At 40.2% G+C, this 13,136-nt stretch overlaps 1 protein-coding gene across 1 annotated transcript in view; it reads right to left on the bottom strand.

The window, feature by feature from the left end:
• CALCR (calcitonin receptor) overlaps positions 1-13,136 on the bottom strand; it is a 301,302-nt gene that overhangs the window by 100,581 nt on the left and 187,585 nt on the right. The gene's annotated exons all lie outside the window — the stretch shown is intronic.

Here is a 13,136-nt window from a genome sequence, read left to right as displayed (position 1 = left end):
CCGAAGACCTGTCCTCAGTAGGCGTAGCAAACCAGGTGGGGTCAGTCACCTCATTGTCCTGCTGCTCTTCCTCTGAATCCTCTGTGCGCTCCTCCCTCGGACTTACTGCCCTTACTACTACCTCACTGATAGACAACTGTGTCTCATCGTCATCGGCCTCCTCACCCAGTGAAAGGTCTTGAGACAGTTGCCGGAAGTCCCCAGCCTCATCCCCCGGACCCCGGGAACTTTCCAATGGTTGGGCATCAGTCACGATAAACTCCTCTGGTGGGAGAGGAACCACTGCTGCCCAATCTGAGCAGGGGCCCGAGAACAGTTCCTGGGAGTCTGCCCGTTCCTCAGAATGTCTCATTTTCATGGAGTGAGGAGGCTGGGAGGAAGGAGGAGCAGCAGCCAGAGGATTCAGAGTTGCAGCAGTGGACGGCGCAGAACTGTGGGTGGACGATAGATTACTGGAAGCACTTTCTGCCATCCACGACAGGACCTGCTCACACTGCTCATTTTCTAATAAAGGTCTACCGCGTGGACCCATTAATTGTGCGATGAATGTGGGGACGCCAGAAACGTGCCTGTCTCCTAATCCCGCAGCAGTCCGCTGCTATACACCTGGATCAGGAGCTCGGCCTGTGCCCACACCCTGACTTGGGCCTCCGCGTCCTCGGCCGCGTCCACGTCCTCTAGGCCTACCCCTACCCCTCAGCATGCTGTATTACCAGTAATGCAGAAACAGTACGCTGTAATTAAATGTGCCGCTTATTGGCCTGTGGTTGGAGGCTGACTTCACTTACGGAACGCCAGGAAATAATTTGGCGCAAGCCTGCTGTAACACTTAGCTGGCTGCGTATGATTTTGTTGTAGAACTACTACACCCAGCACACACAGACCCAGAACACTGAGCACAGTGACAGGCAGGCCAAATAGATTTTTTGCCCAATATTTTTTAGAAAAGGCCCACTGCCTATATTCAATCAATAATATGTCTTCTGTCCCTGCCTCCATACTTCTGTCCCTAGGGTATGTCACAGAACTGCAGAGTGTTGCACTGTTAACTGTAACACAGCGGTGATTTCAGAGCCCAGACAGAGCCAGGAAATAATTTGGCGCAAGCCAGCTGTAACACTTAGCTGGCTGCGTATGATTTTGTTGTAGAACTACTACACCCAGCACACACAGACCCAGAACACTGAGCACAGTGACAGGTAGGCCAAATAGATTTTTTGCCCAATATTTTTTAGAAAAGGTCCACTGCCTATACTCAATCAATAATATGTCTGCTGTCCCTGCCTCCACACTTCTGTCCCTGGAGTATTACTGCAGGGCGCAATGCTCTGCACGGCCGATATACCAAAAAAAAAAAAAAGTGCAACACTGCAAAAAGCAGCCTCCACAGTACTGCACACAGTTAGATGTGGCCCTAAGAGGGACCGTTGGGGTTCTTGAAGCCTAAAATACTCCTAACGCTCTCCCTGCCTAAGCACTTCTGTCCCTGGAGTATTACTGCAGGGCGCAATGCTCTGCACGGCCGATATACCAAAAAAAAAAAAAATGTGCAACACTGCAAAAAGCAGACTCCACAGTACTGCACACGGTTAGATGTGGCCCTAAGAAGGACCGTTGGGGTTCTTGAAGCCTATAATAACTCCTAACACTCTCCCTATAGCAGCAGCACCAGCAGCAGCACTTTCCCTCAGCTATGTCAGAACGCATCTGTGGCGAGCCGCGGGAGGGGCCGATTTTTATACTCGGGTGACACCTGATCTCGCCAGCCACTCACTGCAGGGGGGTGGTATAGGGCTTGAACGTCACAGGGGGAAGTTGTAATGCCTTCCCTGTCTTTCAATTGGCCAGAAAAGCGCGCTAACGTCTCAGAGATGAAAGTGAAAGTAACCCGAACATCGCGTGGTACTCGCCTCTAGTAACGAGCATCTCGAACACGCTAATACTCGAACGAGTATCAAGCTCGGTCGAGTACGTTCGCTCATCTCTAGCTGTGATCAGTTTCTGTACTGAGCAATAAAGAAGAGTTGTATAACTGTCCGTATAACGGCTGTTTTGATATCAGGCGGAAGGGTTAAAGTTGGGGTGGATCACGGTGGTATAATCCTGTGTTCTGGAGAAGAATGTTGAATATGTCGGTTGGTTATGGAAGAACTCTGAGATGATTGAGATGCGACATAGGGTTTGGGAGGAGAAAGATTATCTACTCCTTGATGTGTAACAATTGCAGTCCAGAAAAAAAGTTGGAAGTCTTGGAGGGTTAAGGCTTAATGCACACGGCCGGATTTTACGCGGCGGAAATCCACCGCGTTTCACTGCAACTATTAGGTTCTATTGGACCTAATAGCTCAATGTACATGCTGCGGAATATTTGCTGCAGGTATACGTGCGGACGGCTTCCATTGTAGTCAATGGAAGCCACCCGTCATGCTATACTTCTGCTGTAACACAGTGAAAGCATAGCGTAAATACGCGCCGAGCCCACCGCCGGCCGCTTCATATGACACTGCCGCTGGATCATGTGACACCGCCGGCTCGTGATATGACTCTGCCACCGCGTCATGCGCTGTACTGCGCATGCGCGCCGGAGCGTCAAGCGGGACTTCGGGCAGCGGATCTAGAGGTAAGTATAGGGTCTTTGGGGGAGCGCCGTGATGGGCTCCACTGTGGTATTCTGCTTGCGGAGCCAGTCACGGCCGTGTGCATAAAGCCTAACTCCTTTTTCTTGCCTTTTGGCATGTTTTGTTGTAAAGGGAATGGCACAATAATGAAGCAGAAGCTCTAGTTAAGATAAATGTATTAATACACAACTCTCGTTGAGCTACTTGGAGACACAATGCTCTTAACTAAAGATTTTCAAACACTGTTTGTATGATTCTATAAAACATTGGGCTAAGGACGCCTAGTATAGTGTTCATGAGGAACAAGAAACTTTAAAGTGGCAAAATCCCTGAAAAAAATCTCCTGAACACTTCGGGTCAAAGTCCCTGTATAATAGTCTGTTGTCTATTAATTTAAATCTTAGGCTTTGGTATCTTGATACTGCATAGTAATTATATGTATTGGCTGTATATGCAGTTTGAGTTATAATGTCTGCATTCATAATGATGGTTGAAGAGCCTGTTTGTGTTGTACTCAATCACCTTGCAGAGCTTGTTACTGTATATACCTCCAGGCAGTGATACTTACTGGTCTGCATGAGGCAGTATTATAGTAGTTATATTTTTGTACATAGAAGGCATTATTATAGTAGATATATTCTTGTACATGGGGGAGCAGTATTATAGTAGTTATATTCTTGTACATAGGGGGCAGTATTATAGTAGTTATATTCCTGTACATAGTAGGCAGTATTATAGTAGTTATATTCTTGTACATAGGGGGCAGTATTATAGTAGTTATATTCTTGTACATAGGAGGCAATATTATAGTAGTTATATTCTTGTACATAGGAGGCAATATTATAGTAGTTATATTCTTGCACATAGGGGACAGTATTATAGTAGTTATATTCTTGTACATAGGAGGCAGGATTATAGTAGTTATATTCTTGTACATAGGAGGCAATATTATAGTAGTTATATTTTTGTACATAGGAGGCAGTATTATGGTAGTTATATTCTTGTACATAGGAGGCAGTATTATAATAGTTACATTCTTGTACATAGGAGGCAATATTATAGTAGTTATATTCTTGTACATAGGGGGCAATATTATAGTAGTTATATTCTTGCACATAGGGGACAGTATTATAGTAGTTATATTCTTGTACATAGGAAGCAGGATTATAGTAGTTATATTCTTGTACATAGGAGGCAATATTATAGTAGTTATATTTTTGTACATAGGAGGCAGTATTATGGTAGTTATATTCTTGTACATAGGAGGCAGTATTATAGTAGTTACATTCTTGTACATAGGAGGCAGTATTATAGTAGTTATATTCTTGTACATAGGGTGCAGTATTATAGTAGGTATATTCTTGTATATAGGGGGCAGTATTATAGTAGTTATATTCTTGTACATAGGGGGTAGTATTATAGTAGTTATATTCTTGTACATAGGAGGCAGTATTATAGTAGTTATATTCTTGTACATAGGAGGCAGTATTATAGTAGTTATATTCTTGTACATAGAGGGCAGTATTATAGTAGTTATATTCTTGTACATAGGGGGCAGTATTATAGTAGTTATATTCTTGTACATTGGGGGCAGTATTATAGTAGTTATATTCTTGTACATAGGGTGCAGTATGAGGCCTTAGTCAGACGGGCGTTTTTTGCCGCGATTTGCGGATCGCATGACGGATGCGCATCCGCAAATCGCGTGACCGGTGCGCGCAAGTCGCCCGCAAATCGCCGGAAAATCTGCTCCTAGCCGCGTTTCATTAGAAACGGGCCGGAGCTGTCCAGCGCATTGCATTCAATGGAGACGGCAATACAGCCGTCTCCATTGAAAGCAATGCGCTGCGGGCGAGCCCGGGATGAATTGTCGGTAAGGGCTTAAATATATAAGCCCTTACCTGCAATCCATCCTAAAATGTGTTAAAATAAAAAAAAATTGCATTCTCACCTTCTGCCTGCAGCTCCGGGCAGCCGTCCTGCAGTGGGTGTGAAGGGGGTGTGAGTCAGACCTGCCCCCTGATTGGCTCAGCGCTGAGCCAATCAGAGGCATGCCTCACTCACACCCATTCATGAATTCATGAATGGATGTGAGTCAGACCTGCCCCTGATTGGCTCAGCGCTGAGAGGCAGCAGTCACTCACCCATTCATGAATTCATGAATGGGTGTGTGAGTGAAACCGGCCTCTGATTGGTCAGGCTGTGACCAATCAGAGCAGATCATTCAGCAGGCGGGGATTTTAAAGCCCCGCCGGCTGAATAGTGCCGAGAAGCAGTTCAGGAGAACTGACAGCGGCCGCGGCTGGACTCCGGCTGCAGCGGAAAGGTGAGTATACAATTTTTTTTTATTTTAACACATTTTGGGCTTAGTCACACGGGCGTTTATTGCCGCGATTTGCGCATGCGCATGCGTCCGGCGACTTTTTAAAACCATTGCTTTGCAATGGTATCGGACACATGAGCGCTTTTTATGCGCTCGTCCGATAACTTAGAGAACAGAAATCGCAGATCGCACCTATCTGCGATCTGCGATTCCTGTTCTCTTCTCTATATGCGCTCAACGGGGCCGGCGGCAGCAGCGCCGACCCCATTGAGAACATATAGAAGACAAATAATTCTTCTCTGCCACAGCTGGAACAGCTGTGGCAGAGAAGAACGATGTTTGCCCATTGAATTCAATGGAGCGGCAATACAGCCGCTCCATTGAAAGCAATGGGCTGCCGGCGTGCGCGGGGTTAATTGTCGGGAAGGGGTTAAATATATAACCCCTTACCTGCAATGCATCCTTAAATGTGAAAAAATAAAAAAAAAGGATGTTCTCACCTGCTCCCGGCAGCTGGAGATCCCGGCGGTCGGCCTGCAGTGGGTGTGAAGGAGGTGTGACTCAGGCTTGCCCCTGATTGGCTCAGCCTGAGCCAATCAGAGGCTGAGCTCAGTCACACCCATTCATGAATTCATGAATGGTTGTGACTGAGACTTGCTTCTGATTGGCTCAGCGCTGAGCCAATCAGGGGCAAGCCTGAGTCACACCTCCTTCACACCCACTGCAGGCCGACCGCCGGGATCTCCAGCTGCCGGGAGCAGGTGAGAACATCCTTTTTTTTTATTTTTTCACATTTAAGGATGCATTGCAGGTAAGGGGTTATATATTTAACCCCTTCCCGACAATTAACCCCGCGCACGCCCGCAGCGCTTGCATTCAATGGAGCCGCTGTATTGCCGGCTCCATTGAATGCAATGCGCTGGACAGCTCCGGCCCGTTTCTAATGAAACGCGGCTAGGAGCAGATTTTCGGGCGATTTTTGGGCCGATTTTTCGGCGCCGGTCACGCGATTTGCGCATGCGCATCCGTCATGCGATGCGCAAATCGCGTGAAAAAACGCCCGTGTGACTAAGGCCTTTAGCATGAATTGCAGGGAAGGGTTTATATATTTAACCCCTTCCCGACAATTAACCCCGCGCACGCCGGCAGCCCATTGCTTTCAATGGAGCGGCTGTATTGCCGCTCCATTGAATTCAATGGGCAAACATCGTTCTTCTCTGCCACAGCTGTTACAGCTGTGGCAGAGGAGAATGATTTGTCTTCTATATGTTCTCAATGGGGTCGGCGCTGCTGCCGCCGGCCCCATTGAGCGCATATACAGAAGCGAACAGGAATCGCAGATCGCAGATAGGTGCGATCTGCGATTTTTTGTTCTATAATTTTTCGGACGAGCGCATAAAAAGCGCTCATGCGTCCGATACCATTGCGAAGCAATGGTTTTAAAAAATCGCCGGACGCATGCGCAAATCGCGGCAAAAAACGCCCGTCTGACTAAGGCCTTATAGTAGTTATATTCTTGTACATAGGAGCAGTATTATAGTAGTTATATTCTTGTACATAGGAGGCAGGATTATAGTAGTTATATTCTTGTACATAGGAGGCAGTATTATAGTAGTTACATTCTTGTACATAGGGGGCAGGATTATAGTAGTTATATTCTTGTACATATGAGGCAATATTATAATAGTTATATTCTTGTACATATGAGGCAATATTATAAGAGTTATATTAATGTACATAGGAGGCAGTATTATGGTAGTTATCCTCTTGTACATTGGAGGCAGTATTATAGTAGTTATATTCTTGTACATAGGGGGCAGTATTATAGTAGTAATATTCGTGTACACAGGGAGCAGTATTATACTAGTTATATTCTTGCACAAAGGGGGCAGTATTATAGTAGTTATATTCTTGTACATAGGAGGCAGGATTATAGTAGTTATATTCTTGTACTTAGGAGGCAATATTATAGTAGTTATATTTTTGTACATAAGAGGCAGTATTATAGTAGTTATATTCTTGTACATAGGGGCAGTATTATAGTAGCTATATGCTTGTACATAATAGGATGCAGTATTATAGTAGTTATATCCTTGTACATAGGAGGCGGTATTATAGTAGTTATATTCTTGTACATAGGGAGCAGTATTATAGTAGTTATATTCTTGTACATAGGGGCACTATTATAGTAGTTATATTCTTGTACATAGGAGCAGTATTATAGTAGTTATATTCTTGTACATAGCAGGCAGTATTATAGTAGTTATATTCTTCTACATAGGGAGCAGTATTATAGTAGTTATATTCTTGTACATAGGAGGAGTATTATGGTAGTTAAATTCTTGTACATAGGGAGCAGTATTATAGTAGTTATATGCTTGTACATAGGGGCAGTATTATAGTAGTTATATTCTTCTACATAGGGGCAGTAGTATAGTAGTTATATTCTTGTACATAGGGGGCAGTATTATAGTAGTTATATTCTTGTACATGGGAGCAGTATTATGGTAGTTAAATTCGTGTACATAAGGCACAGTATTATAGTAGTTATATTCTTGTACATAGGGGCAGTATTATAGTAGTTATATTCTTGTACACAGGGGGCAGTATTATAGTAGCTGTATGCTTGTACATAGGATGCAGTATTATAGTAGTTATATCCTTGTACATAGGAGGCGGTATTATAGTAGTTATATTCTTGTACATAGGGGGCGGTATTATAGTAGTTATATTCTTGTACATAGGGAGCAGTATTATAGTAGTTATATTGTTTTACATAGGGGGCACTATTATAGTAGTTATATTCTTGTACATAGGAGCAGTATTATGGTAGTTAAATTCTTGTACATAGGGAGCAGTATTATAGTAGTTATATTCTTGTACATAGGAGGCAGTATTATAGTTGTTGTATTCTTGTACATAGGGGGCAGTATTATAGTAGTTATATTCTTGTACATAGGAGCAATAATATAGCAGTTATATGCTTGTAGATAGGAGGTAGTATTATAGTAGTTATACCCTTGTACATAGGAGGCAGTATTATAGTAGTTAAATTCTTGTACATAGAGAGCAGTATTATAGTAGTTATATGCTTGTAGATAGGAGGCAGTATTATAGTAGTTATACCCTTGTACATAGGAGGCAGTATTATAGTAGTTAAATTCTTGTACATAGAGAGCAGTATTATAGTAGTTATATGCTTGTACATAGGAGGCAGTATTATAGTAGTTATACCCTTGTACATAGGAGGCAGTATTATAGTAGTTATATTCTTCTACATAGGGAGCAGTATTATAGTAGTTATTTTCTTGTACATAGGGGGCAGTGTTATAGTAGTTATATTCTTGTACATAGAAGGCAGCATTATAGTAGTTATATTCTTGTACATAGGAGGCAGTATTATAGTAGTTATATTCTTGTATATAGGGGGCAGTATTATAGTAGTTATATTCTTGTACATAGGAGCAGTATTATGGTAGTTAAATCCTTGTACATAGGGAGCAGTATTATACTAGTTATATTCTTGCACATAGGGGGCAGTATTATAGTAGTTATATTCTTGTACATAGGAGGCAGTATTATAGTAGTTATATTCTTGTACATAGGGGCAGTATTATAGTAGTTATATTCTTGTACATAGGAGGCAGTATTATAGTAGTGATATTCTTGTACACAGGGAGCAGTATTATAGTAATTATATTCTTGCATATAGGAGCAGTATTATAGTAGTTATATTCTTGTACGTAGCAGGTAGTATTATAGTAGTTATATTCTTGTACATAGGGGGCAGTATTATAGTAGTTATATTCTTCTACATAGGGAGCAGTATTATAGTAGTTATTTTCTTGTACATAGGGGGCAGTATTATAGTAGTTATATTCTTGTACATAGGAGGCAGCATTATAGTAGTTATATTCTTGTACATAGGAGGCAGTATTATAGTAGTTATATTCTTGTGTATAGGGGGCAGTATTATAGTAGTTATACTCTTGTACATAGGAGCAGTATTATGGTAGTTAAATCCTTGTACATAGGGAGCAGTATTATAGTAGCTATATTCTTGTACATAGGGGCACTATTATAGTAGTTATATTCTTGTACATAGGAGCAGTATTATAGTAGTTATATTCTTGTACATAGCAGGCAGTATTATAGTAGTTATATTCTTCTACATAGGGAGCAGTATTATAGTAGTTATATTCTTGTACATAGGAGCAGTATTATGGTAGTTAAATTCTTGTACATAGGGAGCAGTATTATAGTAGTTATATGCTTGTACATAGGGGCAGTATTATAGTAGTTATATTCTTCTACATAGGGGCAGTAGTATAGTAGTTATATTCTTGTACATAGGGGGCAGTATTATAGTAGTTATATTCTTGTACATGGGAGCAGTATTATGGTAGTTAAATTCGTGTACATAAGGCACAGTATTATAGTAGTTATATTCTTGTACATAGGGGCAGTATTATAGTAGTTATATTCTTGTACACAGGGGGCAGTATTATAGTAGCTGTATGCTTGTACATAGGATGCAGTATTATAGTAGTTATATCCTTGTACATAGGAGGCGGTATTATAGTAGTTATATTCTTGTACATAGGGGGCGGTATTATAGTAGTTATATTCTTGTACATAGGGAGCAGTATTATAGTAGTTATATTGTTTTACATAGGGGGCACTATTATAGTAGTTATATTCTTGTACATAGGAGCAGTATTATGGTAGTTAAATTCTTGTACATAGGGAGCAGTATTATAGTAGTTATATTCTTGTACATAGGAGGCAGTATTATAGTTGTTGTATTCTTGTACATAGGGGGCAGTATTATAGTAGTTATATTCTTGTACATAGGAGCAATAATATAGTAGTTATATGCTTGTAGATAGGAGGTAGTATTATAGTAGTTATACCCTTGTACATAGGAGGCAGTATTATAGTAGTTAAATTCTTGTACATAGAGAGCAGTATTATAGTAGTTATATGCTTGTAGATAGGAGGCAGTATTATAGTAGTTATACCCTTGTACATAGGAGGCAGTATTATAGTAGTTAAATTCTTGTACATAGAGAGCAGTATTATAGTAGTTATATGCTTGTACATAGGAGGCAGTATTATAGTAGTTATACCCTTGTACATAGGAGGCAGTATTATAGTAGTTATATTCTTCTACATAGGGAGCAGTATTATAGTAGTTATTTTCTTGTACATAGGGGGCAGTGTTATAGTAGTTATATTCTTGTACATAGAAGGCAGCATTATAGTAGTTATATTCTTGTACATAGGAGGCAGTATTATAGTAGTTATATTCTTGTATATAGGGGGCAGTATTATAGTAGTTATATTCTTGTACATAGGAGCAGTATTATGGTAATTAAATCCTTGTACATAGGGAGCAGTATTATACTAGTTATATTCTTGCACATAGGGGGCAGTATTATAGTAGTTATATTCTTGTACATAGGAGGCAGTATTATAGTAGTTATATTCTTGTACATAGGGGCAGTATTATAGTAGTTATATTCTTGTACATAGGAGGCAGTATTATAGTAGTGATATTCTTGTACACAGGGAGCAGTATTATAGTAATTATATTCTTGCATATAGGAGCAGTATTATAGTAGTTATATTCTTGTACGTAGCAGGTAGTATTATAGTAGTTATATTCTTGTACATAGGGGGCAGTATTATAGTAGTTATATTCTTCTACATAGGGAGCAGTATTATAGTAGTTATTTTCTTGTACATAGGGGGCAGTATTATAGTAGTTATATTCTTGTACATAGGAGGCAGCATTATAGTAGTTATATTCTTGTACATAGGAGGCAGTATTATAGTAGTTATATTCTTGTGTATAGGGGGCAGTATTATAGTAGTTATACTCTTGTACATAGGAGCAGTATTATGGTAGTTAAATCCTTGTACATAGGGAGCAGTATTATAGTAGTTATATTCTTGTACATAGGGGGCAGTATTATAGTAGTTATATTCTTGTACATAGGAGGCAGTATTATAGTAGTTATATTCTTGTACATAGTAGGCAGTATTATAGTAGCTATATTCTTGTACGTGGGGGGGCAGTATTATAGTAGTTATATTCTTGTACATAGGGGGCAGTATTATAGTAGTTATATTCTTGTACATAGGGGGCAGTATTATACTAGTTATATTCTTGCACATAGGGGTCAGTATTATAGTAGTTATATTCTTGTACATAGGAGGCAGTATTATAGTAGTTATATTCTTGTACATAGGGGCAGTATTATAGTAGTTATATTCTTGTACACAGGGAGCAGTATTATAGTAATTATATTCTTGTATATAGGAACAGTATTATAGTAGTTATATTCTTGTACGTAGCAGGTAGTATTATAGTAGTTATATTCTTGTACATAGGGCGCAGTATTATAGTAGTTATATTCTTGTACATAGGAGGCAGTATTATAGTAGTTATATTCTTGTACATAGGGGACAGTATTATAGTAGTTATATTCTTGTACATAGGGGGCAGTATTATAGCAGTTAAATTCTGGTACATATTATAGCAATTATATTCAATGTACATGGAGGGCAGTATTATAGTAGTTCCAGTATTGTACATAGGAAGCAGTGTTATATTTTTATACATAGAGGACAGCATATACTTTAATTCATGCTGTAAGCTCTGAAAGCCTCAATTAGAGTTTAAAACAATGTTCATATGTTCTATCTAGTGCAAAAAAAAGAATTAATAAAATGGTATCAACTGTGTATCTGGAGGTACGGTACACTTGACTGGACACAAGGTATAAGGTCATTTTAAATTGAGGCAAGAAACCTGCAGTAAAGAAAGATCTTTAAAACGTCCACTTCTGTGAGTCTTCAGCGCTGTATGGCCTTTCTTTTCTGACTACGGTAATTAATACTTACCTTTTTCTGTGTTCTGCAGAAATTGCTATTGAATTCCTATCACTGCGATTAAAATGTTACAAATAACAAGCCGCAGCTTCTCTTTCCTTTTGAAATCCTCCCTTTTCTTATACACGGAAATACCTAAGGTTATTTTAAGGACATCTGAATTGCAAATGCCCCAAATCAACTTGTGTTAATCTGCATGTAGAGCAATGTATGAAGGGGATGTGACTGAGTGGCGGGTATAATCCAACCCATTGTCATATCGGCATGGTATTTGCTTCCAACTTTCCTCATAATACACTTTATTTCTGGGTAAAAATTTCAGGTCTGTTGAAGCAAAGCGAAACTGTAAGGGCGACTTGGTATTTTACTTGCAACTCAGTGCATTGCATTTGCGCTATCAACGAGACTTTTTTGCTTTTGCAGGGCGAGTTTTTTTGCGCACAGGACACCCAATTTATGTTTATATTTAAACTAATGAGTCCCAGAAGTGTTGTTTTTTTCATTGAATTGCAAAGTGTATTTCTCATTTCGTTGCAAATTGCATGCGCATTTTGCATGCGCACTAAAGGTCCCCTATAGACATCTATAGGGGATCTTTAGTGCACAAATACGCACCAAAGTAGAGCATACTGCTGCTCTTTCTGCGCATGCAAAAAAGATAGGGGGAAGAACCCATTGAAACCAATTGGTTCTATTCTCTGCGTATTACGTGCTCAAATACGCCCATCTGTAGCTGCCCTAAGAAGCAGTTGGCCCCAAAGAGACAATCCATCTGTCACGTTCTCTTCTGTAATGGCCATATTTTGGCTGAAGTGTTCTTTTCATATTTTCAAACAATGATATCTTTTATTTTCCCTAAATAACACTAAAGATACATCAATGATGTACTCTGCACATGTCAGTTATACTGGCTGCGACATACGGCAGCAACTGATATGATGTAAGACACCATCAGCTGTGTAAGTAGGACTAGATGAGGCTCTGAATGCTACACTGGAGGGTCATCTAGGACATTCACCCAAAGGGTAACACCCGACCATGTCCGATTTGTGCATTTTTTCATTACTAGAATGTATATAAAAAATTTTATTTTCAGACCTTTGGGTCAAGAGGCCCAAAAATACAGCGGGATCAAGTTTCAGAAGGTCACTGTGAACAATTATTTTTGATCATTTGTATCTCAGAAACCACTGGGCGTAGGAAGATGTAAAAATGGGAGATGGTCGGCTGTTAACCCTTGGGTGATTTGTCTTGGAACGACCCTGAAGTAATACTATATACATCTTGAACTTGCTTAC

This window comes from Eleutherodactylus coqui, chromosome 12 (assembly GCF_035609145.1).
Source record: "Eleutherodactylus coqui strain aEleCoq1 chromosome 12, aEleCoq1.hap1, whole genome shotgun sequence".
Lineage (NCBI taxonomy): Eukaryota > Metazoa > Chordata > Amphibia > Anura > Eleutherodactylidae > Eleutherodactylus > Eleutherodactylus coqui.
Note: the sequence above shows the minus strand (reverse complement) of the source record. Positions and strands in the feature narration are given on the sequence as shown.